Here is a 27676-nt window from a genome sequence, read left to right as displayed (position 1 = left end):
AGTGCAGTGGCACGATCTCGGCTCACTGCCACCTCCACCTCCTGGGTTCAAGAGATTCTCGTGCCTCAGCCTCTGAGTAGCTGTGATTAAAGGCGCGCGCCACCATGCTGCCAAACTTTTGTGTTGTTTTTTAGTAGAGATGGGGTTTTGCCATATTGGCCAGGCTGGTCTCAAACTCCAGACCTCGGGTGGTCCACCCACCGTTGCCTCCCAAAGTGCTGGGATTGCAGGCAGGAGCCACTGCACCTGGTCCCCCGAGTGTTAGTTTTGATTGTTTTTATGGGTCAGATTAGCGTGTTGGTGAACTGTGCTTATGGTTAGGGTAACAAACAGATTCTACCATTTCTCTGCTCACCTTCTTACTTTCTCCCAAAGAATGGTTCTGGTTTTGTTTTGTTTCAGTCAACAACCTACATACATTTAATTGATATCCTAAACTCAAACCACCCTCTTCTCAATACTAGCGGCATTTTGATTTGTAGGCAGCTTTAAGACAGCTCCAGGACTATGCCTTGCGGATCTCCAAGTTTGGGGGCGTGTAATTGAGTGAGGAGCCGGCTGTGCTCTAAAATTTACTGAAGTGTTTTTGCTGAGGTGAGGCCTTTCAAAAGCTGCTACTCCCAGCCCGTGACTGAGGGCAGCAGGGATATTAAGGCAGGTCTGGAAGACAGGGAATGCCTCTCATAGCTTCATAGCTGCCTTGGGCTTCAGGACTACCTACTGGCCTTGCTGAGCCTTCTTTTGACTGCAGAGTAGTTGAGGACACTTCTGCCCAACTTTCCCTCCTCCTTCACTTAGGATCAGGTTTGCGTGGTGGTCTGATGTTTCTCCCAGTCTTACACAGCTTTCTCCCATTTTCTCTCACACAGGCACTTCCCCTAATAAAATTCCTGCACATAGTCCTGATTTGACATCTGATTCTTGGAGGAGCTGAATTAATGTGAGCTTCCCATTCTTACAGCCATTAAATGTATTGTTTGGTAGTTTCCCTACGCACCCATCAAAAGCAGTTGTATGTTGGATCTTTGCTTCACTTTCCAATTGTGTGTTAGGAATAGCTCTTTTGCTCAATTCAGTATAGTATCCTGCCTCTTACCCACAGATATGCAGTCACAGATCATTACATCTGTATGGCAGTAAGTTAGGACTTTGAGACTTCAGTGGTCACATAGCAGGCATGAATGGAATATTCATGGTAAGAGCAATTGGTGCCTGATGAATAACACAAAGAGGTAATTTCAATTTGAGTTTCATAGAGGGTGTACCCAAAGAACTGTTCCCAGAGGCTGAGATCACACTTTTGTTGGTAGGTGAAGCAGGATTAATGCATCACCCTGAAGAATGATGAGCAGACACACCCTTGAATTTAGTTAAATATGCACCCTTCCTGCCTTTACTCTAGAAGTTCAGTGTTTCCAAAGCTATGATTTAAGGGTAAACGTTCTTCCTCTCTCCATCTTCAGGGCTTCTGATATTCTGGAGAAACCAGTGTTATCTGAGTGTTAAAGCTCAGTTATTAATCCTTTCTCAGAGTTCCGGGATAATGTTATTAGCTTTCAAGCATGTGATGCATCCCAAGAGAGCTGTTGACTTCCAGTCTGACCAAATTCTTTCACGTTGTGGCGTGTACGATGTATAAACGTTTTGGAATGCCTCTGAGACGACTTCTGCCGGTGAGTCTTTCCTCTGAGTGTCTTTGGGGCTAGAACAGTCATGTCCATTTCATTGTTGATTAGGTGTTCGTATAAAAAAGAATTTTTAAATGCTTTACTTAACAGCTCTGATTAACACTGAGTATTTAGATCCTGATGTGTCAGTTATAGACATTTAATCTCTCATCATTAAATATTTCTGCCTCTTTCACTGAATAGAGGAGGATGTATGTGAGCAACATATGGGTGGAGTTGATCTGAACAAGAATTTAGGGAGGAGAAAATTATACGATCTCTAATTTTTTTAGGGAGAGGCTGAATCTACCTCACTAACTTTTATTAGGCTTGGCTCAAAGGCTCCTATCTGTTCATAGACCATCCCAGTTTGGTGTGTCAGCTGAAATAATGTGCAGCTCTACATTTATTTATTTGTTTGTTTATTTATTTAGTAAACTTACGGAGTTTCGCTCTTGTCCAGGCTGGAGTGCAATGGCATGATTTCGGCTCACTGCAACTTCTGCCTCCCGGATTCAAGCCATTCTCCTGCCCCAGCCTCCCAAGTAGCTGGGATTACAGGCATGTGCCACCACACCTGGCTAATTTTTTGTATTTTTAGTAGAGAAGGGGTTTCACCATGTTGGCCAGGCTGGTCTCAAACCCCTGTCCTCCCTGTGTTGCACAGGCTGGTCTCAAACTCCTGGCTTCAAACGATCTTCCCAAAGTGCTAGGATTGCAGGTCTGAGCCATGGCATCCCGCCTCCATAAATAATTTTTAAATAAATAGAATGAGTTTGGGAAAAGCTGCATACCATATTTCCCTCTTGAAGAGCAACAATGCATATTAGCAAATTATGTCCTTTAAAAGACCAGTAGTAAAGAAAGTTTGTTTGTTTTGTTTTGTTTTTGAGACAGTTTCGCTCTTGTTGCCCAGGCTGGAGTGCAATGGCAGGATCTCATCTCACTGCAACCTCCACCTCCCAGGTTCAAGCAATTCTCTTGTCTCAGCCTCCTGAGTAGCTGGGATTACAGGCGCCCGCCACCACGCCCAGCTAATTTCTGTATTTTTGGTAGAGATGGGGTTTCATCATATTGGTCAGGCTGATCTTGAACTCCTGACCTCAGGTGATCCACCCACCTCCGCCTCCCAAAGTGCTGGGATTACAGGCTTGAGCCACTGCACCCAGCCAAGAAAGTCTTTTTTTTTTTTTCTTTTTGAGACAGAGTCTCTGTCACCCAAGCTGGAGTGCAGTGGCGTGATCTTGGCTCACTGCACCTTCCGCCTCCCTGGTTCAAGCAGTTCTCATGCCTCAGCCTTCCTAGTAGCTGGGATTACAGGCGCCTGCCACCGTACCTGGCTAATTTATGTAGTTTTTGTAGAAACAGGGTTTCACCATATTAGCCAGGCTGGTCTTGAACTCCTGACCTCAGGTGATCTGCCCCCCCGGGCCTCTCAGAGTGTTGGGATTACAGGTGTAAGCCATGGCACCCAGCCTGAAAATTTTAACTTTCATTCATCCAACATTTCCTAGCTAATATGTCCACATATCTCTTTTTTTGTGTAACAGTGGTGCACATCCTTTAGGACTAACGCTATGCAGAAAGGTTTGGGAAATGGTAACCTGCTCCATCCATCCTCCTTATTTAGCTGGAGAGTCACAAAAAAAAGCAAAATAGGAATTTTTGACGAGATCCAACTACAATGAAATTCAAAAATACACAAATTGCAATGACCTAAACCCCAAGAAAAACAAGGCCTGAGATTATAATAAATGTTTTGAGGGGCAAATTGTCCCCTGGTTTAGATGGAAGCAGAGATGTCTGGGCAGCCTGTTGTTTTTTCAACGTAATCTGAGCTGTGCCCTGGTTAGAGGAAGAGCTATTTCCAACTGGATGCCCTCTGGTTACCATTTATACTTCTTTGGTTTGACAAGCAGAGGAATGCTTGCTTCGGAGTCTTATTGACCCCTAATCAGCCATTTACTAAGAAAACATCAGATTTTTAAAAATATATTTATTCATTCATTTATTTTAGACACAAGCTCTTGCTGTATTGCCCAAACTAGATTTGTACTCCTGGGCTCAAGTGATCCTTCCACCTCAGCCTCCCAGATAGCTGAGACTACAAGCATGTGCCACTGCACATCTGGCAACATCAGTTTTTCTTTTTTTTTTTTTTCTTTTTGAGATAGGACCTCACTCTATTGCCCAGGCTGGAGTACAATGGCACAATCATGGCTCACTGCAACCTCCATCTCCTGAGCTCAAGTGATCCTCCCATCTCAGCCTCCTGAGTAACTGGGACTACAGGTGTGCACCACCGTGGCTGGCTTTTTTATATTTTTTTGTAGAGATGAGGTTTTGTCATGTTGCCCAGGCTGGTCTCAAACACCTGGGCTCAAGTAATCCACCTGCCTCGGTCTCCCAATGTGCTGGGATTACAGGCATGAGCTACCACGCCCAGCCCCAGCTTTTCTTATTTGTAAAACTGAGATAAAATCCTACCTACCTTGCCGTCAAAGGATTTGCTGTGAAACATTTGAAGCTTAAGCCTCAGGTCCTTCATTTAGATGTGCCTCTTCTACAGTTTTTTGCAATTTCTGTACTCTTTCTTTTCTTTTCTTCTTCTTTTTTTTTTTTTTTTTTTTTGAGATGGAGTCTCGCTCTGTCACCCAGGCTGGAGTGCAGTGGCCGGAGTGCAGTGGCTGGATCTCAGCTCACTGCAAGCTCTGCCTCCCGCGTTCAAGCCATTCTCCTGCCTCAGCCTCCCGAGTAGCAGGGACTACAGGCGCCCACCACCTCGCCCGGCTAGTTTTTTTGTATTTTTTTTAGTAGAGACGGGGTTTCACCGTGTTAGCCAGGATGGTCTCGATCTCCTGAACTCGTGATCCGCCCGTCTCGGCCTCCCAAAGTGCTGGGATTACAGGTTTGAGCCACCGCGCCCAGCCCCCCTTTTTTTTTTTTTTCTTGAGACGGAGTCTTGCTCTGTCTCCCAGGCTGGAGTGCAGTGGCACGATCTCGGCTCACTGCAAGCTCCACTCCCGGGTTCACTCCATTCTCCTGCCGTAGCCTCCCAAGTAGCTGAGACTACAGGAGCCCGCCACCACGCTTGGCTAATTTTTTCTATTTTTAGTAGAGACAGGGTTTCACTGTGTTAGCCAGGATGGTTTCGATGTCCTGACCTCGTGATCCGCCCGCCTCAGCCTCCCAAAGTGCTGGGATTACAGGCGTGAGCCACCGTGCCTGGCCTGTGTTCTCTTTCTTAATAAGCACCCCTAAGAGTATAAACTCCAGACCTCTTGCAACTCGGATCCTATACTAATTGGGCATGGTAAGTAACCAGACTGGAAGCTCCATGAGGGCAAGAATCCGCCACCCCCAGCATTCAGAACCTGGCTGACAAGTGATAGGAGTTCAATAAACATTTGCTGAGGACTGAGTGTTTAAAGATCATGTACGTTTAATAAGGACCTGGAAAATAGTCATCATTAAATGGCGGTTTTTTTGTATAAGGCGTCAGATAGAGGCGGAAGGGAAAAGTGCACTCAAAGATGTTTATATGCAGAAATACGTAAATGTGATTGGTTTCGAATCCACCCGCAATACCTATGAAGAATTTTCAATATCATAGGAACAAATTGCAGGTTGAGAAGTGTAAACTTGTCCCTTTGCTCTAAAATGAATTTGCTCTTTCCCGCTTACTGTCATCAAGTATAGACCATCTTGTTTGGAAGACAGCTGGGCAGTTCGCTCTTATCTGCAAGAGCATGCCAAAGGGGACATTGATGCAACATTAATCGTATTCTAAGCTCCATACAGTGCAGTTGAAATCATTAGAACAGCAAACGCCCCGTCTGTTCCTTAAGAGACGGATGATTTTCTCACTCAGTGATAACTGGTATTTTTTGTGATAATGATGGGGAAGGTGAGGGCTTCACGGAAGCCAGTCAACAAGCAGTTGGGAAAACAGGAACAGTGGTGTGTGTGTGCGCGCATGCACTCACATGCTCTTTGTTATATCTGCCTCTGTAAATGGAAAAAGCAGCTGAATCCCTTGGGAATAGCAATTAACTGCAGCTTCAGTACCTGAACTAGTAATACAGCGAGCATGAAGGCACTGCCGGGCTAGAGAGGCTTTGCTGTTCTTTCCTCCTCCGCACCTCCTACCTTCTCTGGAATCCTTCCTCGAAGGCACTCACCCTGCTCATTATCATAAAGAATGGCTGGAATGTGAGGATGACTGGGACTAACCCCTGCCGTTCCATTGTCTGAATCTTAAACACTGCTCCAGTCTAGTCAAAGGAAATGAAAGCAGAGGGACAACCCAGCTTATAAACACTGGGTACAAGATGTCAGTGCGTCGCTGCTCCCTGGAACACTGCTATTTGTCACACAGAGCCCCATCTGTTCAAGGCGGAGGAATGCTCTTTGCTTGAAGAGGAAAGGATGAATTGATAGCAATATTTCCTAGCTTTTTCATTAGAGGGTTTGAGAAATAGCCTTTCCAAAGAATGACACCATTATTTATAATCCAGTTGAGTTATGAATTTAAGAACATTACTGGGCTGAGGTTTTCATCTGCTTTGGTCAAGCCTAAGGTGTGGCAGGCCTCCAAACCTTTCCTTTGAGAATTCTGCTCTGTTAATGAATTTCATAAATCTGACAAGTTTTTGCTGCCCCCCCAAAAAGTATTTGGCTTAATTTTATGGTGAGCAGAATTCAAAAGGCAACAGTAAGGAAAATAACAGCTTTCTTTTATTTTATCTTATTTTATTTTATTTTATTTTATTTTATGAGACAGGGTCTCGCGCTGTTACCCAGGCTGAAGTGCCGTGGTGCAATCTCAGTTCACTGCAGCCTCCACCTTCTGGGCTCAAGCGATCCTCCTGCATCAGAATAGCTGGGACTACAGGTGCACGCCACCAAGCCCCGCTAACTTTTGTATTTTCGGTAGAGATATGGTTTCGCCATGTGGCCAGGCTGGTTTTGAACTCCTGACTTCAAGTGATCTGCCCTCCTCAGCCTCCTAAGGATTGAGGAAAAATAATTCAAGTATGGTTTGCAAATTCCTTTATACAATATGCTGATTTGCTGGCACCAGCTGAAGGGCTGCAACGTTTTGGGCACCACTCAGGAGTGGTCATAGAGGAGAGTGGGGAAGGGAACAAACAAACAGAATAACCCAGAGAAAACAAAACTATACTTGAATTATTTTTCCTCAATCCATTACCTATTAGGAACACTGGAGGCCATAAGTATCAGTTGAGGAAAGGCAGCCACGCAGCAGGAGTAGGTCGTGTGGAAGTCATGCAAATTATAGCTGCTTTTATGACCTGCTCAAGGCCAGTCTTGACTACATCATTTTCACTTGACGGCAGGTAAAGCGGTGAAGGGCTGATTGGAAGCGGTGGTGGTGGGGGGTGTGTGTGTGTGTGTGTGTGTGTGTGTGCTGCTTTTCAACCTGTGGCCCTCAGAACAGGGTGATCATGTGCCAAGGGTTTTTACACCAGAATAATACACAAATGTCAGCTTGTAGAAATTTTATTTTCCAGGATCATTTTCTATAGAGAAGATCTCTCCAATTTTCTTCCTAAAGAATAGGAGCCTGACTGCCAACTTTCTGGCAGAAAGACAACGAAAGAGATTTGTGCAGGGTCTCACGATGCTGCGTGTAGATATTCACTTAACAACATCTCCCTTGGAATGTACCTAATGTTCTTATCTAGAGAAGTTCTGGTCAGATTTCTTTTCTTTTCTTTCTTTTTTTTTTTGAAAGAGAGTCTCACTCTGTTGCCCAGGCTGGAGTGCAGTAGCACAATCTTGACTCACTGCAACCTCCATCTCCCGGGTTCAAGCGATTCTCCTGCCTCAGCCTCCCAAGTAGCTGGGACTACAGGCACGTGCCACCACGCCTGGCTAATTTTTTGTATTTTTAGTAGAGACAGGGTTTCACCGTATTAACCAGGATGGTCTCAATCTCCTGACCTTGTGATGCCTGCCTCAGCCTCCCAAAGTTCTGGGATTACAGGTGTGAGCCACTGCGCCTGGCCAGATTTCTTTAGAGAGTAAATTTCTGGGGACAGTGAGGAGACTTCTTGCCTACCTGCCAAGGGTGAGCAAGGGGACCCTGAAAGGGTCTCACTGCTTGTCTTAGATAGATTTTCAATGATTGTGCCTATTTTGAACCCTTTTATCAGCCCTGCCTTCAGCAATACCTTGCTTCTTTACACCCTGAGATTGTCTGTGGTTCTCAGCACTCCTTTCTGGCAGGCATACGGATCTGCTGACACCTCTCATCCACTGTTGTCTCTTCTGTTTGAGGGTTTGTCTCCTCTTCTTTTCAGTTACTTTCCATTAGTGGTTGTGGAAGTCAGAACTTTAAAACGACACTCAAGTTTCCCACCCACTGGTGTACATGCTTTATATAATTCCCTCCACTGGAGTGTGGGTAGGATTCGTGACTATAATGGGATATCACTGCCATGACTGGGCTACGGAATACTTGACTTTCAGTTAATCTAAAGGGAGATTGTTCTGGGTGAGCCTGCCCTAATCAGCTGGACCTTTAGCAAGATGGTGAAGCACCACAGAAACATTAGAGCAGGCCTGGCCTGGAAGAAAGAAACCGCCGGGTTGTGAACTGCTATGAAAGGAGCTCATGGTTAGCATATGAGAGTGGCTCTTGGAGCTAAGAGTGGTCCCTGGCTAATGGCCAGTAAGAAAGTGGGGACTTCATCTCTACAACTCCAAGGAACTGAATTCTGCTCACAACCTGAATGGCCATGGCAAGAGGACCATGAGCTTCAGATGAAATCACAGCCCCAGCCACACCATGTTTCAGCCTGGTGACACCCTGAGTAGAGGACTCAACTAACCTGTACCTAGACTCCTGACACACAGAAACTGTGAGATCAATTAGTTTTCATTTAAGTCATTAAATCACTGATAATTTGTTAGGCAGCAATAGACAGCAGATGATGTGAGGTTTCAGAGGTAGAGGAAATAGATTACATCTATATGGTACATATGTTTTTATTCACTAGCATCCTTCCTTGAAGAAAACCATTCTACTGTACTCTGTAGTGCCAGTGGGGACGTCAATAGTGGTGTCCCCTCCTGTCTGACTATAAATGTGGATGGATGCCAACCAGCCACAGTGATTGTCTCAGGAATGGACATGTGTCTTAGTCTATTTGTGTTGCTATAAAGGAATACATGAGGCCTGGTAACCTATAAGAAAAGAAGTTTATTTGGCTCATGGTTCCATAGGCTGTATAAGCATGACACTTGCATCTCCTTGGGTCCTGGTGAGGCCCCAGGAAGCTTTTAGTTATGACAGAAAAGGAGAGCTGGTGTGTCACATGGTGAGAGAGGGGGCAAGAGAGATGCCATGCTCTTGTAAACTCTTGAGTGAACTAAGAACAAGAAGCCACTCATCACCAAGGGGATGGTGCCAAGCCATTCATGAGGGATCCACCCCCATGACCAAAACACCTCCCACTAGGCCCCAACCCCAACGCTGGGGATCAAATCACAACATGGGACTTTGCAGGGCTAAACAAACCATATCCAAACCATAGCAACATCTGAGTTCATTTGCGCTGCTAAGAATCTCTCCTGGAGAGAGAAGATTGTTTTGCACTGGAGTTGTTAAAATGGAAAGATATGAACCTGGGGTGGCTGTATAAGTTATTTTCTGTTATGTTTCTGATGTTAACCAAAGCATTCTGATAATACATCCCATTTTATAGATTCAGAAACAATGATCAGAGATAATGAAGGATTTGACCAAGGAATTATAATGAGGCAGGTATTTGGGTTCCTACTGTCTAACTGAGAGCCAGAAATGTCTGGCACAGAAAAACTGTGAGAAGAAGCCTGGGCGTGGTGGCTCACGCTTGTAATCCCAGCACCTTGGGAGGCCAAGGCAGGCAGATTGCTTGAGCTCAGGAGTTTGAGACCAGCCTGGGCAACATGGCAAAACCCATCTCTACAAAAAAAAAAAAAATTAGCCAGATGTGCCGGCATGTGTCTGTAGTCCCAGCTACCAGGGAGGCTGAGGTGGGAGGATCACTTGAGCCCAGGAGGTGAAGGTTATAGTGAGTCTACATCGTACCACCATACTCCAGCCTGGGTGACAGAGCAAGACCCTGTCTCAAACAAAAACAAAAACAAAAAAAAAACTGTGGGAAGACTTGCCTGTTCTGTCCACCATCCTTGCAGTTGTCACTTGGCCATAATGGTGTCATCATCTTGCCTCCATTTCCCCCCTCATCTTCTTCCTCTGTGTTATGTTTTGCTCTGCATCTGCGTAGGCCACAGAGCAAGGCAGAGGCCAACTCTAATATTAGAACAATGCCACTACCACCAACAGCAAATTTTCCTACATTCAGCATGTTTCCTATGCACAGAATTATATAGTAGACCAAGAATGGGTCTTAGAAATCTTATTCATACATTTATTTTGTAAATGACCAAATTAGTGCCCAGTGTGTCTTACCCCAAGATGGGCAACTTTTTGTGGAAGTGTTTAGAATAGACCACACATTGCCCGACTTCCAGTCCATGTTGACTTCCAGGGAGAGTTGGAGGATACTGGTATGAATGGTCATGGTCAAGGATGTCTTGTGACTCTGGTGTGAGGGAGTGGAAATGTGGCATGACAGATAGGCTGTTGAGGGTAAGTGGCAGGTCCTTTTCTTTTTTTCTTTCTTTCTTTTTTTTTTTTTGAGACAGAGTCTCCCTCTCGCTCTGTCGCCCAGGCTGGAGTGCAGTGGCACGATCTTGGCTCACTGCAAGCTCTGCCTCCTGGGTTCACACCATTCTCCTGTCTCAGTCTCCCGAGTAGCTGGGACTACAGGCACCCACCACTACACCCGGCTAATTTTTTTGTATTTTTATTAGAGACAGGATTTCACCGTGTTAGCCAGGATGGTCTCAATCTCCTGACCTCATGATCCACCTGTCTCGGCCTCCCAAAGTGCTGGGATTACAGGCGTGAGCCACCGTACCCAGCATGTCCTTTTCTTGAGTTGAACTTTTATATTAGTTTTTCCTATATAACACAGTCCAGGGCTGTCTGCCATCTGGGAGACTCTTTAGATAGTTAGGGTAAACAGTTTAGACTGGCTTTGCTTGAGAACTTGGATTCAAGTATCTCTCCTCTTTCCTCCGTGTGCTTTTCCTCAGACATGTCTCTCCTTGTCTCTTCTTGCCACCAGAACACTAAGATTTAGAGGACTGATATTAAAATGTGGGCTTGAAGCAGGGATGATAAATGGGTTTCAACTTGTTTCTCACTCCACCTGGTTTTTTTTTTTAAGTTACTTAAAGGCTGTTTTCAGAAGGAACTTTAGTATTTTTCCAGGCTCAGCATGAAAAAGCAAGTAATATGATTAATTGGTAATGTATTGTGACATGGCCATTGTTTTAAGTAGATTTCACAGAAACAGATTCTGAGACTCAGATAATTGTTTGCAGGGTGTTTATTAGGGAGTATGCTTGAGAACAAAATTGTAAGGTGGCTCATGCCTGTAATCCCCACACTTTGGGAGGCCAAGCTGGGCAGATCGCCTGAGGTCAGGAGTTCGAGACCAGCCTGGCCAACATAGTGAAACCCCGTCTCTACTAAAAACACAAAAATTAGTTGGGTGTGGTGAAGCATGCCTGAAATCCCAGCTACTCAGGAGGCTGAGGCAGGAGAATCGCTTGAACCTGGGAGACGGAGGTTGCAGTGAGCTGAGATTGTACCACTGCACTCCAGCTGGGCGACAGAGCAAGAATCCTTCTTAAAATATAAATAAACAAAGCTTGTAAGGAAAGGAGGGAAGAAAGATGACACATTGTAGTTGCAACAAAGGCCTTAGCCAACCTCATAGGGAGCTCTGGAGCTGAGTTGTCCTAAATGTGTTGAAAGTTCCAGGCCTTAGCACTAACCCCTTCCCATCACTCACTCCAACGTTGACTATGGAGGTCTGTCTGCTTGGGAAAGGCAGCTTCCTTTGACCAAGGCCATTCCTGGAGAAGGATGCAATTATGAGCCATCGGTGGCCAACACCCCTGGTAGCTGGGGGAATGAATGCCTAGGTCCTGAAAGGGAGATCTAGGTGGCATACCACAGTATCCACTATAGCCACAGAAGTAGGAGTGGCTGTGCATGTGCCAGATGTTGGTCATTTCTGGCCTGTGGGAGAAGGCCAAAGAAATTGCTCTCCTGCTTTTAAATGTGAGCCTTAGGCCACGGCAGCAAGGTAAGACCGTGAAACACACAAAGTTCAGTCTAATTCACTAGAAGACCATATTGAGATCAGGACCAAAAGTCTTTGTTGTCATAAAGTGTCCTTGCACCTGGCCTTGAGTTTGCATACTTGGCAAACTCGCATGGGGTGACAGTAGCTTCATTAGCAACTGGAGGGGATTGAGGAATTTGGGACTCCAAATTCTGATCATCTTTCTCAACATCCACATTGGAGACATGACTAACATCTATTTAACGCTAGCTCATTACAACTAACAATATGATTCTCCTTGGCTTACCCCACCCTCCCTCTCCCCCATGTCTCCTAGCTCTGAAGGTGTCCATGTTGGAGGGTATCAGGGCCCCAGCTTTCACTGGAGTCTTCACTAACTGTTGAAACAGCCCAGGACAAATGTGAGTCTGAACCCTGCATAGGCGGTCATTTGATGCCCAGGCTTCTCTACAATTCTATTTATTCCTAATATCCTCCCAAATCCCTTAAATCTTCTCCCAACCCTGTAACTGTAAGAAAGCCCAGGTACCACTTATCTATGGAGTCAGAGTTGGGATCAGAATGTTCTACTAGGCCAGGACAACAGATGTACTTGTTCTTCCACCCAGGTGACATGATACGGTGTTTATGCCAAAACTTCAACTTTCCCAACGTAAATAATGGATGGCCTCAATAGCAGCCTGCCATTTACACTTCTTTGCTTAAGATTAAGTCCCTTTCCCCCTTATGACTAAAGAACAGCAGTGATCATACACCTAAATATGAAGCTAAACCTGCAAACCTTCTAGGAGAAATGATAGAAAAATATTTTTATGACTTTAGGGTAGGAAAACATTTCTTTCTTTATTTTTATTTATTTATTTATTTATTTTGAGATGGAGTACCACTCCCGTTGCTCAGGCTGGAGTGCAATGGTGTGATCTCGGCTCACTGCAACCTCCGTCTCCCAGGTTTAAGCGATTCTCCTGCCTCAGGCTCCCAAGTAGCTGGGACTACAGATGCCCGCCACCGCACCCCACTAAGTTTTTTTGTATTTTTAGTAGAGACAGGGTTTTACCATGTTGGCCAGGCTGGTCTTGAACTCCTGACCTCAGGTGATCAGCCCGCCTCGGCCTTCCAAAGTGCTGGGATTACAGGCGTGAGCCAGTGTGCCCAGCCAGGGTAGGAAAACATTTCTAAGACAAGTCACAAAAGGCATAGGAGACAAAATTGAAAATTAAACTTCACTAAAATTAAAAACCTCTGCCTATCAAAAGACGCCATTAAGAAAGTGAAAAGGAGGCTGGGTGCGGTGGCTCACACCTGTAATCCCAGCACTTTGGGAGGCCGAGGCAGGTGGATCACCTGAGGTCAGGAGTTCGAGACCAGCCTAACATGGAGAAACCCCGTCTCTACTGAAAATACCAAAATTGGCCGGGCGTGGTGGTGCATGCCTATAATCCCAGCTACTAGGGAGGCTGAGGCAGGAGAATCACTTGACCCCGGGAGGCAGAGGTTGCGGTGAGCCGAGATCATGCCATTGCACTCCAGCCTGGGCAACAAGAGCGAAACTCCGTCTCAAAAAAAAAAAAAAAAAAAAAAAAAGTGTAAAGGTGTATTTTATTTTTATTTTCTCTAATTATCTATATTTAGATATTATTATCTAAAAAGAATACAGATATTTGATAAAGGACTTTTATAACCACATCTGTTTTAAAAACTCCTGCACACCAAGAATAAAAAGACAAGCAATTCTCCTTAAAAATGAGCAAAAGATTTGAATTGGCACGTTGCAAAAGAAGATAACTGAAAGGCTATAAAGTCTATGAAAAGGTCCTCAACGGCCGGGCGCGGTGGCTCAAGCCTGTAATCCCAGCACTTTGGGAGGCCGAGACGGGCGGATCACGAGGTCAGGAGATCGAGACCATCCTGGTTAACACGGTGAAACCCCGTCTCTACTAAAAAATACAAAAAACTAGCCGGCCGAGGTGGCGGACGCCTGTGGTCCCAGCTACTCGGGAGGCGGAGGCAGGAGAATGGCGTGAACCCGGGAGGCGGAGCTTGCAGTGAGCTGAGATCCGGCCACTGCACTCCAGCCTGGGTGACAGCGCGAGACTCCGTCTCAAAAAAAAAAAAAAAAAAGAAAAAAAAAAAGAAAAGGTCCTCAACATAATTATTCATCAGAGAAATGGAAATTCAAACCACAATGAGATACCACTACAAACAAGGCAGAATCAATAAAATTAAAAGGACTGACAATTACATGATAGTTAGGATATGGAGGAGCTAGAACGCTCATACATTGCTGGTGGGAGCATACAACGGCGAACCACTATAGAAAGTGGTTTGGCAATTTCTCTTTTTTTTTTTTTTTGAGACAGAGTTTTGCTCTTGTCACCCAGGCTGGAATGCAATGGCGTGATCTCGGCTCATTGTAACCTCTGCCTCCTGGGTTCAAGTGATTCTCTTGCCTTAGTCTTTCTAGTAGCTGGGATTACAGGTGTGCACCACCAGGCCTGGCTAACTTTTGTATTTTTAGTAGAGATGGGGTTTCACCATGTTAGCCAGACTGGTCTCAAACTCCTGACCTTAGGTGATCTGCCCTCCTCAGCCTCCCAAAATGCTGGGATTGTAGGCATGAGCCATGCCCGGCCGGATTGGCAATTTCTAACAAAGTTAAACCTGTATCTACCTTAATGGCTCAGCAATTCCACTTCTGCATATATACCCATAAATAAGTGTATATGTGCATAAAAAGATTTGTTTGTGAATGTTTATAGCAGCCTTATTCATAATAGCCCCAAGGTGGAAACAACCAAAATATCCACCAATAGGAAAGTGGATAAACAAATTGTGGTATAATAATACAATGAAATACTACTTAGCAGAGAAAAAGAACAAATCATTGATATAGGCAAAAATATGGAAGATGTTCAAAAACATTAGTTGGAATGAAAGAAGTCAGATACCATTAAAAATATATACTGTGTGATCCCATGATATAAAATTTAAGAACAAAAAAACTATTGTGATAAAAGTCAGAATGCAATTTGTGTGAGTATTAACTGGAGGCAGAAAGGGAGTTTTGGGGGTGATGAAAATGTGCTACATCTTTATGTAGAAGATGATCATACAGAGGTGTATATATACAAACATTCATTGATTTTTTTCAATGTCAAAATTCATCTTAAGATGTATGCATTTTACTACACATAAATTATACTTCAATAAAGTAGTGGTAAATGAATAAATAATCATAACATAAAAATTAAAAGTCTGAAAACAATTGCTGATAATCCAGTCATCCATTAATAGTCTCCCCAGTCTTATTTCAGTGTATATTTATGTGGATAAAATTTATCACACATATATATTTTATTTTGCTTTTCCCCCTTATCATCATATCATAGCACTTTCTCATGACATTAAAAACTTCTTAGCCGGGTATGGTGGTGCATGCCTGTAGTTCCAGCTACTCAGGAGGCTGAGGCGGGGGATCACTTGAGCCCTGGAGTTTGAGACCAGCCTGGGCAACAAAGTGAGACCCTGTATCTACAAAAAGAAAAAAATAAATTAGCTAGGCAGACATGGGGGCACTTGCCTGTAGTCCCAACTACTCAGGAGGCTGAGGTGGGAGGATCACTTGGGCCGGGCAGTCTGAGGCTGCAGTGAGCTGTGATTGTGCCACTGTACTCCAGCCTGGGCAACAGTCAGTCCCTATCTAAAAAAAAAAGTTGGGGGGAGTGAAGCAGCAAAAACTAAAAACTAACATCTTGAATCTCTGCCTAGTGGCATAGTGCCCTGGCATCCTGATGTGGCGGTGCATGTAGTTCCAGACTGACTTGTCATTTATCAGTAAATGTGAATGGACATTCTCCTCTGCAGAACTCTGGAGGCAGTACAAGAGAGAAGACAGACTGAGATGAGGATAGCGTTGTTCCTGCTTTTCTAAACGGATTGTTGAGGGAGGAGGGAAGAATTAAGAAAAGCTTCGCAGAAGAGATGATGTTTTCACTGGTCTGAAGGAAGAGTAGGGTTTGCTGGGCAGAGGGGAACCGCAGGGAATAAGCAAAGGCATGGAAGCACGGTGTTACAAGGTGCTGGGATCATGGAAGTGTTTAAGCATTACAGTGACATTATAATATTTGTGTTTAGAATTCTTCTCTGGAAGTGTTCTGGGCCAAGGAGGATGATTGTATGTGGAAATATTGAGAGATATTAGGGACAGGCAGAAAAAATAAGGGACTCCCGATAATAGACAAGATTAGTGGAACTGGGGTGGAGGAAATGTATTTCGGAGGTATTTGGGGACAAGGTTTTATAACAACTGGGCCCTGAAGGTGAAAGGGAGAAATTTTATTCAATAACAACTTCCTGCTGAATTTACAATCCTGGCTATGCCATTGACTAATTGTATGACTTTTGACAAGTTTCTTAACCTATGACGGCTTCAGTTTCCAACCTGTAAAATAAAGACACTGGACTAGATTAGGACTAGATTGGATTCATGATTGCACCTTCTCCTCCTGTATCAAAGGCAGTTGTTGATATTGAACACGGTCTTTTTCCTTGCTGAGCTGGGACAGGACTCCAGGCAACCACCACCAATGATCTGGAAGAGTTGAAATCTATATGCTTGCCCTGGACATAATAATCTCCAAGGTTATTCCCAGTTCTAAAAGTATTTTTATAAATTTCATAATAACGGGCAGGTACAGTGGCTCACACCTGTAAGTCCAGCATTTTAGGAGGTCAAGGCGGTTGAATTGCTTGAGCTCACGAATTAGAGACTAGCCTGGGCAACATGGCGAAACCCTTCTCTACAAAAAATACAGAAGTTAGCCAGGCATGGTGGTGCACACCTGTAGTCCCAGATACCCAAGAGGCTGAGGCAGGAGAAGGATTGCTTGAGCCTGGGAGGGGGAGATTGCAGTGAGCAGAAATTGCACCACTGATGCCTGTAATCCCAGCTACTTGGGAGGCTGAGGTAGGAGAATCACTTGAACCCGGGAGGTGGAGGTTGTGGTGAGCTGAGATTGCGCCATTGCACTCCAGCCTGGGCAACAAGAGCGAAAGTCCATCTCAAAAAAAAAAAAAAAAGAGAGAGAGAGAGAGATTGCATCACTGCACTCCAGCCTGGGGTATAGAGCCAGACCTTGTCTCAAAATAAATAAATAAATAAATAAATAAATAAATAAATAAATAAATTACACATTCTTCAAATGGGAAGTGGAATTAGAAAAACTACTATTAAATTAGGACCTGTAAGTAGTGCTATAATGTGAACTTATTCCCACATTTGGGGGATTTGATTTTAATGAAAGGAATTTTTCATAGACTGTAAATAGTAATCAATACTAAATGATGAAAATGACAGTTGATTCCCTGTAATTAAGATAATTCCTTAGTTCCTATCATTTTCACAACCATATTCTCAGATGAGTTTATCATCTAAAAATATACATAAAGAAATAAAAATACAAGCCTTCTCTTGAACTCATTTTATTTGTTTGCTTAGTTATGTATTCATTTTTGGTAGGACAACATACATTTAACTATGTATTAATCCTGAGTACAAGTAAAAACTGCTTATGTGTGTGTGTGTGTGTGTGTGTGTGTGTATATATATATATATATATATATATTTTTTTTTTTTTTTTTTTTTTTTTTGAGACAGAGTCTCACTCTGTCGCCCAGGCTGGAGTGCAGTGGTGCCATCTCGGCTCACTGCAACCTCCGCCTCCCGGGTTCACGCCATTCTCCTGCCTCAGCCTCCCGAGTAGCTGGGACTATAGGTGCCCGCCACCGTACCCGCCTTATTTTTTGTATTTTTAGTAGAGACGGGGTTTCACTGTGTTAGCCAGGATGGTCTAGATCTCCTGACCTCGTGATCCACCCGCCTCAGCCTCCCAAAGTGCTGGGATTACAGGCGTGAGCCACCACGCCTGGCCTTATAATATTTTTAAAGGCAGAAGTGAGAAGTTTCTGAAACCTAAGTGAAAAGATTTTTCTTTCTTCAAATAGGAGCACATCTCTGGTTTTTTTGTTTTAACATTTAAATAATGTGTTCAGCATTGCCTATCAATAGCTTGATTTGAAGAATTTGCTAATTTCCCTGGTGTAACTGCTGCCACCACCATGGCTCATTGCCAGCTGCAACATGACGTCATTGAGCACAAAGTAGGAACCTGGCTCTCTTGAGCTGGAACTAGCCAGCTCCGGCAAATCAGCAGTGGTTTGGATTCTTCTCCTTTCTCTCCGCTATTTGCTTTGCTTAGGCTGATACTATTGGCCAATGGGCTATATCCCACCTGAAGAAGTATTTTGTCTGGCTGCCACATTATTTTTGTTTTAAATTTAGATATAAATGTCTTAAAATGGAATGTGCTATTTCCAGGTCAGGTGCAGTAGTTCATGCCTGTAATCCCAGCAGTTTGGGAGGCCGAGGCGGGTGGATCACCTGAGGTCAGGAGATCGAGACCAGCCTGGCCAACATGGTGAAACCCCGCCTCTACTAATAATACAAAAATTAACCAGGCATGGTGGCCAGCGCCTGTAATCTCAGCTACTAAGGAGGCTGAGGCAGGAGAATGGCTTGAACCTGGGAGGAGGAGGTTGCAGTGAGCCAAGACTGTGCCATTGCACTCCAAGCTGAGCAACAAGAGTGAAACTGTTTCAAAAAAAAAAAGAACGTGCTGTTTCCCCCAGCCACAGACTCTGCCACTTACAGTGTCCCACACCAAGCCCACCAAGCCCACCTAGCTCCTGGGGCATTTGTTTGTGACTCCTGGTTTATACCATTGTCATCCCATCTGTCCTGCTGCTCCTCCCTTGGCACCACCCACAGACTCTGTCCCTGTCCTCACCTTTCTTCATGGAGAACACCGGTACATTCTGTCTCCTTTTTTTTTGAGACAGAGTCTCGCTCTGTCGCCCAGGCTGGAGTGCAGTGGCGCGATCTCGGCTCACTGCAAGCCCCACCTCCCTGGTTCACGCCATTCTCCTGCCTCAGCCTCCTGAGTAACTGAGACTACAGGCGCCTGCCACCATGCCCAGCTAATCTTTTTTTTTTTTTTTTTTTTTTTTTTTGTATTTTTAGTAGAGACGGGGTTTCACTGTGTTAGCCAGGATGATCTCTATCTCCTGATTTCGTGATCCGCCCGCCTCGACTCCCAAAGTGCTGGGATTACAGACATGAGCCACCAAGCCCGGTCCATTCTGTCTCCTCTTAAGTCAAGAGTTTTGTAGTTTACTCTGAATCCTAAGGCCTTAGTGAATGTCTAGTACATACCATGTACTCAATAAATCTCAAGTAATATGTGAATGAACAAATAAACGTTTACTTATTTCATGAGCGGACTTTGTGTACAAAGCACTGTGTCAAGGCTAAGTACTTTCTAAGAAATGATTCCTTTGAAATGTGAACGTCCTCCAAGATATTTAAAAATTAAACAATAGCCAAATAAAAATGTTACATGTTAGACAAAACCCACTTTTGCCTGAGGGCATCTATCTAGTATCATCATTTCACTCACATTAAATAAAGATAGCCCATGTTTTAGAAATAGTGACAGGTCCTGATGTCTAATAATAAGCAAACCTGTAAGTAATATTGTGCAATTAATAATAACAACAATCATGTTATATTGCTATAGTATTTTGTAAATTTCATAGTTCTAATTTTGTTCCACCTTTAAATTTATTTATTTTTATTTATTTGTTTTTTTGAGACAGGGTGCTCACTCTGTCGCCCAGGCTGGAGTGCAGTCATGTGATCTCAGCTCACTGCAACCTCCATCTCCTGGGTTCAAGCGATTCTCCTGCCTCAGCCTCCCAAGTAGCTAGAATTACAGGTGTGTGCCACCACACCCGGCTAAATTTTTGTATTTTTTATTTATTTTTATTTTTTTGGGATGGAGTCTCGCTCTGTCATCCAGGCTGGAGTGCAGTGGCATGATCTTGGCTCAGGGCAAGCTCCACCTCCCAGGTTCACGCCATTCTCCTGCCTCAGCCTCCTCAGCAGCTGGGACTACAGGTGCCCGCCACCATGCCTGGCTAATTTTTTGTATTTTTAGTAGAGACGGGGTTTCATCGTGTTAGCCAGGAAGTCTCGATCCCCTGATCTTGTGATCTACCCACCTCGGCCTCCCAAAGTGCTGGAATTACAGGCTTCAGCCACAGCGCCTGGCCTGTATTTTGTTTTTTTTTTTTTAGTAGAGATGGAGTTTCACCATGTTGGCCTGGCTGGTTTCAAACTCTCACTTTTAAAACTTTATTGAACTACTATCATGAGCCAAGCATTATGTTAAATTCACCACCCTTTTAAGACAAAAACTCTCAACAAACTAGAAGCAGAAGAGAATTTCCTCAACCTAATAAAGCCTATCTGTTAAAAAAAACCCACAGCTAACATCAGACTTAATGATGAAAGACTGAATGCTGTCCCTCTAAGATTAAGAACAAGACAAGGACGTTCACTCTTACCACTTTTTTAAAAAAATTAAATGCTGGATGTACAGTAGTAAAGAAAATATAAGATAAGTATATAAGGAAGGTTATAGACTCTTTTTCTTATTTTGTGTTCAGTGACATTGTGTTGGCAGCTTGAAATCAGCCATGGTGGTGGCATTATTTACATCATGGAAACTGGCTAATGCTACAAATGAGGCTATTGGTAGATATATATATGGAAGGTAAGATAAGGAAGGTAATATGTACATAATCCAAATTAGAAAGGTGGCTTACTACACTTGAGCTCCGCAGGGTGGGAAAGAGCCAGTCAGACAAAACCTAGGGGAAGAGGCCTTCCCAACAGTGGAAACCAGTACTTGCGATAACCTTGAGCTGGCAAAGGGACTGGTGCATTCAGGAGCTTATAAAAGACCAGCAGCAGACTGACAGGTGAGTGGGCAGGGGGAATTTGGAGTGTAGAAAGGGTTCTTCACGTGGGACCTAACAGGCTAAGATAAGGAGTTTGGGTTCTATTCAAAATGCAGTGGGAAAAAGATCAACAAAATTGACAATTAGCTAGACTGACCAAGAATAAAAGAGAGAAGAATCGAATTCTACAATCAGAAACGAGAGAGGGGATATCACTACCAAACTTACAGAAGCAAAAAGGATTATAAGGGAATACTATTAACAATTTTATGTCAACAAATTAGATAACCTAGGTGAAATGGACAGATTCTTAGAAAGACACAAGCTACTAAAATGGAATCAAGAAGACATGGAAAAACTGAACAGACCTTTAACAGGTAAAGAGATTGGAAATAGTAATAAAAACAAACAAACAAAAATTTCCCATGAAGAAAACCTTAGGCCCAAATGGCTTTACTAGTGAATTCTACCAAACATTTAAAGAGGCATTAACATCAATCCTTCACAAACTCTTCCAAAAAAGGAGAGAATAGTTCCCAAATGATTCTACGAGACCAATATTACCCTGATACCGAAACTAGACAATGGCATGACTAGAAAACTATAGATCAATATCCCTTATGAATTATAGTTGCAAAAATCCTCAACAAAACACTAGCAAACTGAATACTATGATGGATTAAAAAAAGTACACACTATAACCAAGTGGAATTTATGCCAGACATGTAAGGTTGATTTAACATATGAAACTCAGTTGATTTAATATAACATATTAATAAGATAAAGGACAAAAACCACATGGTCACATTAATAAGTAGCAGAGAAAGCACTTGACAAAATTCACCACCCTTTTAAGATAAAAACTCTCAACAAACCAGAAGCAGAAGAGAATTTCCTCAGCCTAATAAAGCTTATCTATTAAAAAAGAACCCACAGCTAACATCAGACTTAATGATGAAAGACTGAATGCTTTCCCTCTAAGATTAAGAACAAGACAAGGACGTTCACTCTTACCACCTTTTAAAAATTAGAGACAGGGTCGTGCTCTGTCTCCCAGACTGAAGGGCAGTGGCACAATCGTGGCTCACTGCAGCCTCGAACTGCTGCTCTCAAGCAATCCTTCCACTTCAGCCTCCCGAGTAGCTGGGACTACAGGTGTGCACCACCACACATGGCTAAAACTGTTACCACTTCTGTTCAACATTGTGCTGAAGGTCATAGTCAGAAAAATCAGGCAAGAAAAAGTAAAAATTACCTCCATTGTTAAGAAAGTGAAAAAGATAACTCACACCATGGAAGACAATATTTGCTTACAATATATCTGTTAAGTAAATTATATCTAATATATAAAGAACTCTTGCAACTTAGCGATAAAAAGAAAGACAAATAACCCTTTTTGTTTTTGAGACAGGGTCTTACTGTTTCCCAGGCTGGAGTGCAGTGGTTTAATCATAGTTCACCGTAACCTTGAACTCCTGGGCTCCAGTGATCCTCCTGTTTCAGTCTCTTGAATAGCTAGGGCTACAGGCACATGCCGTCATGCCCAACAGGTTTTTTATTTTTATTTTTTGTAGAGATAGGGTCTTACTATGTTGCCCAAGCTGATCTTGAACTCCTTGCCTCAAGCCATCATCCAGCCTCAGACTCCCAAAGTGATGGGTTTACAGGTGTGAGCCACCATGCCCAGCCCAGTTTTTTAAATGAGCAAAATATTTGAATAGAATTTTCTTCAAAGAAATATGTAGATTGGGCATGGGGCTCACGCCTGTAATCCCAGCTTCAGAGGCCAAAGCAGTGGATCACTTGAGGTAAGGGGTTCGAGACCAGCCTGGCCAACGTGGGGAAACCCTGTCTCTACTAAAAATACAAAAAATTAGCCGGGCATGGTGGTGCACACCTCTAATCCCAGCTACTTGGGAGGCTGAGGCAGGAGAATTGCTTGAACCCAAGAAGCAGAGGTTGCAGTGAGCTGAGATTGTGCCACTGCACTTCAGCCTGGGTGACGGAGTGAGACTCTGTCTCAAGAGAAAAAAAAAGAAATATACAAATGACTAATAAGCAATGAAAAAATGCTCAACATCATTAATCATTAGGGATATGCAAATCAAAACCACAGTGAGAAACCACTGCATGAATGATTACAATCAAAAAGACAGATAACAAGTGTTTGTGAGGATGTGAAGAAATTAGAGCCCTCATACAGTGCTGGGGGGATTGTAAATAGTACAGCCACTTTGGAAAATTGTTTGGCGGTTGCTTAAACAGTTAAGCATAAAGTTATCATATGACTCAGCATTTTATTCTTCCGAATGTACCCAAGATAATTGAAAACACATGTCAGCACAAAAATGTGCACCTGAATGTTCATAGCAGCATTATTTGTAATAGTCAAAAAGCGAAAATAACCAAATGTCCATGAGTGAATAAACAAAATATGGTATATCCATACAGTGGAATATTACTTGGCAATTAGAATAAATGAAGCACTAATACATGCCAACACACAGATCAATCCTGAAAGCATTATGCTAAGTGAAAGAAGCCAGACCTCAAAAGTCACATATTATAATATTCCATTTATATGAAATGTCCAGAACAGACAAATCCATAGAGACAGAAAATCAATTAGTGGTTGTTAGGGGCTGGAAGGGGTGGGAATAGTAGTAACTACTTATGAGTTTTCGGTTTCTTTCTGGGATAATGAAAGTGTTCTGGAATTAGATAGTGGTTATGATTGAACATTGTGAAAACACTAAAACCACATTGTGTGTTTTAATTTGTATACTGTAAGAGGGTAAGTTTTATAGTATGTGAATTATATCTCAATGAAGATGTCATTTAAAAATTATAGTGGTGAGCAGCCGAGGCAGGCAGATCACCTGAGGTCAGGAGTTGGAGATCAGCCTGGCCAACATGGTGAAACCCTGTCTCTACTAAAAATACACAAATTAGTCGGGTGTAGTGACACACGTCTGTAATCCCAGCTATTCGGGAGGCTGAGGCATAAGAATCACTTGAACCTGGGAGGCGGAGTTTGCAGTGAACTGAGATCACACCACTGCACTCCAGCCTGGGCGACAGAGTGAGACTCTGTCTCAAAGAAAGAAAAAAAAAAAAAAAGAAAAAAAGTATATATAGTGGGACATCATCAGAAAGAATTAAGCAGAAGAATGGCATGATTTATGCTTTTAAAAAACGAGCTGCTATATGGGGTAGACTGGGGACCGGGGGAAAAACAAGTGGAGACACCAGTTGGGAGACTGGAGCAGCAGTGAACGTGAAAAACCATGACGTCTAAGACTGATAACAGCGGTGGTGATGGAGACAAGGGGGAATAATTGAGATATATTTTGAAGGCTGAACCTCCTGGATTATTTTGGATTACATGTGGGGAGTGAGAGAGTAGGAGGTATTAGGAATGATTCATAAGTTTCTAACTTGGACAACTAAATGGGGAGTACTATTCACCCTTCAAAAAAGTTAATTTTTGTCTCACCAAAGCCCTATGAATAAACCACACGCTAAACATTCAATAGATCAAGAAATGGAAGATAAAATGTTGTTAGCCTGGCACGGTGGCTCATGCCTGTAATCCTAGCACTTTGGGAGGCTGAGGCAGGTAGATTGCCTGAGCTCAGGAGTTTGAGACTAGCCTGGGCAACATGGAGAAACTCCATTTCTATTAAAATACAAAAAATTGGCTGGGCGCAGTGGCTCACGCCTGTAATCCCAGCACTTTGGGAGGCCGAGGCGCGTGGATCATGAGGTCAGATCAAGACCATCCTGGCTAACACAGTGAAACCCTGTCTCTACTAAAGAAACACAAAAAAATTAGCCAGGTATGGTGGCGGGCACCTGTAGTCCCAGCTACTCAGGAGGCTGAGGCAGAAGAATGGCATGAACCTGAGAGGCAGAGCTTGCAGTGAGCCAAGATCACACCACTGCACTCCAGTCTGGCTGACAGAGCGAGACTCTGTCTCAAAAGAACAACAACAATAACAACAACAACAACAACAGCAACAAAAATTTAGCCAGGTGTGGTGGTGTGCACCTGTAGTCCCAGCTACTCAGGAGGCTGAGGCAGGAGAATGGTTTGAACCTGGGAGGCAGAGGTTACAGTGAGCTGAGATTGCACCATTGCCCTCCAGCCTGGGCTACAGAGCTAGACTCTGTACCCCCCACCCCCCCAAAAAAAAAACAGTCGTTAAACCGTTAAACCAATTCTTCCCAAATCAAACAGCTAGAAAGGAGGGGGATGTCAGAGTTGGGACTCCTTTCTAATTTGGAAGTTCATGTGCTTTCCACTGAGCAATTTGTTCCTTGTGTTCTCTCTAATAGGCCTGAAGATGTGCATTACATTAAGAATTTACACTTAAGAATATAACATTTACAGAAGAGAAAAAAAATTTTTTAAATACACTGATGTACACTTTTTGCTTTTAAAGAAAAAATGGATGTGTGGAGATTTGTAGCCTGATTGTTGACTAAGTTGAGGAATATTTTGCTATATAAGAAAATAAATGAAGTTTTAACACTTATATGTGAGAAAAGAAAACAAGCCAATGAATATTTGTTGATTTATGACATTTTCAGGCACTGAATGTTAGAATTCTGAGGATAATTCCACAGTTCAGTGGGTTAGATACACAATTTTTGGATTTGACAGCTAAAATTATTTGCTCCCTCTAGATGCTGGTTTGTTTGGTTTTTTTTAAGTGCTTTTCTTCGCTTGGCATAACTGGCTTCTATTATTAATGTCCACGTACACTTTTGGACTAATATTTCATTCTTAGGCAAACCAATGTCATTAAAATAGAAGAAAGAGATCTTATAAAGGCTCTAGTCTGCTCCCCAGGTATCAAAGAAGGGCATCTTCAAGGGGAAATTAGAGTGAGGATTCAGAAAATTGAAAAAGTGAGGAAAGTATAATGGAAGAGTTTCTCAATCTTTTTTTTTTTGAGACGGAGTTTCGCTCTTGTCACCCAGGCTGGAGTGCAATGGCACAATCTCAGCTCACTGCAACCTCTGCCTCCTGGCTCAAGCGATTCCTGCCTCAGCCTCCCAAGTAGCTGGGATTACAGGTACGTGCCACCACATCTGGCTAATTTTTTGTATTTTTAGTAGAGATGGGGTTTCACCATGTTGGCCAGGCTGGTCTTGAACTCCTGACCTCAGGTGATCCACTGCCTTGGCCTCCCAAAGTGTTGGGATTACAGGCTTGAGCCACCGCGCCTGGCCAGTTTCTCAATCTTTTTAAACCTTTGCCCTCTTAGATAAAACTGCACTTCAGCTTCACACATGCTCCATCCTCCCCCAGCTGAGATTCTGACATAGATTTCCAGGGACATACCATCATCAGTGGTTTGCCAACAGCCAAGATTCATTAAACTTCACATTTGGTACTTTGTATTACTGTAAAATTTTCCAAGAGAAGTTTGTGTTAGGATATTTCACATGACTTTTTGAATGACACTCCACCTCTGCCTCTCCAGTCCCGTAACAAAGAGAGCTCTGCTCTTCCTTTGTCATTTTCCCTGTGGTCTCTTAGGACACGCTAGGTCCCCTGCTTCTCTCCTTGTATCCTCTCCTCACCCCATGGGGGAGTTTCTTCTGCATATTCATAGTTTTTGCTCCTTCTTATCTTTGGCTTGGTCATCCTGGCCACAAACCTAGTTGTGATGGCAGCACACTCCACGGAGCTGGTGGGAGCCCCGCCCCTTCTGAGTTGGGACAGGAGCTGCCCCGGTGCTGCTGTAGCTGCCCAATGCAGCTGCAGACCTAGGCCTCCTGTTCTACAGAGCAGCCAGGAGCCCCACTCTCCTGAGTGGGGCTACAGGAACCCAAACTGTAGCTGTGGATCCATCTGAGCTTTCCTGTGCTCTTGGGGGAGGGCCAGGAGCAGGCAGGATCTGCCTTTCTGGGTGAGGGTGTGGCTGCAGCCACCCTCCTAGATGCAGGAGCCGGGTGTGTCTGCAGCCTGCACCCTCAGCGACCCCAGGAAGGACCCCCCACTACCCCGTCCCTGCAGGCTCAGGGGTGTTTGCCTGACCTCTCTCCAATCTTGGGGCCTGCTCCGATCTCATAGCAGGGTTGCAGCTGAGCCCCAGGGCCATGAATAGCAGCAAGAGGCAGACAGAGTCCTGGGTGGAAGGCGTGGGTCCCCAGTAAGGCCCCACCTTCATGCCAGGGAGGGCCTGAAGGCTTGGGGCCAGGTTGCCAGTCCCATAAATTGGAGTGGGAACTCATGGTACCTCTTCCGGGTCTATCAGTGGCTGTTCATGGGCCAATCAGCATGTACTTCCTCCCCTCTGAGGTCCATAAAAGCCCTAGGCTCAGCCAGAGCAGGGCAGAGGATGGCCAGAGGATGAAAAGGGCAGAGAGATGATGAGACCCCATGACCGGCTACAGACAGGAGTACCCTTTCTGCTGAGAGCTGGAGACGATGGGAAGGCCAGCTGCAGAGAGGAGTACCCTCTCCGCTGAGAGCTGCAGAGACGACCTGCTGGAAGAGAGGAGCTGCCCTCTCTGCTGGGACCTTCAGAGACCTGCAAAGACATACCTGCAGAGAGGAGCCACCTTCTCCAGGGCCTGCTCTCTGCTAAGAGCTGAACACTCGATCAGACAACCTGCCTACAGAGAGGAGCTACGCACTCCTCTGAGCTGTTCTAACACTAAATAAAACTCTTCTCCACCCTGCGCTTGTCTGTGTACCTCATTCTTCCTAGAGGCAGGATGAGAACTCGGACAAAGGTGCTGTGGCCACAGAGGTTTCCCACCAGAAAAATGGGCACCCCAGAGATCTTGTAATACTCGGACAGCAGTCTCTGCATCCTTTTGTTTTCTGTTCTTTCTCTTGCTAACTGACCCCTTTTCTTGTTACTTTTCCATTCAAGTTGCTGGCAGAAAGAAACTGGCCAC

General features: G+C 44.0%; 1 long non-coding RNA gene across 1 annotated transcript in view; it reads left to right on the top strand.

Annotated features, from left to right (window-relative positions):
• The window catches only part of LOC135970694 (uncharacterized), a 52145-nt gene extending 24691 nt beyond the window's left edge, over positions 1-27454 (top strand). Inside the window, exons 3-4 of the long non-coding RNA XR_010586528.2 lie at positions 1464-1673; positions 27072-27454. This is a non-coding gene — a long non-coding RNA (uncharacterized lncRNA). The remainder of the gene's footprint in view (positions 1-1463; positions 1674-27071) is intronic.
• Positions 27455-27676: the final 222 nt, after the last annotated feature.

The sequence above is a fragment of the Macaca fascicularis genome, chromosome 4, assembly GCF_037993035.2.
Source record: "Macaca fascicularis isolate 582-1 chromosome 4, T2T-MFA8v1.1".
Lineage (NCBI taxonomy): Eukaryota > Metazoa > Chordata > Mammalia > Primates > Cercopithecidae > Macaca > Macaca fascicularis.
Note: the sequence above shows the minus strand (reverse complement) of the source record. Positions and strands in the feature narration are given on the sequence as shown.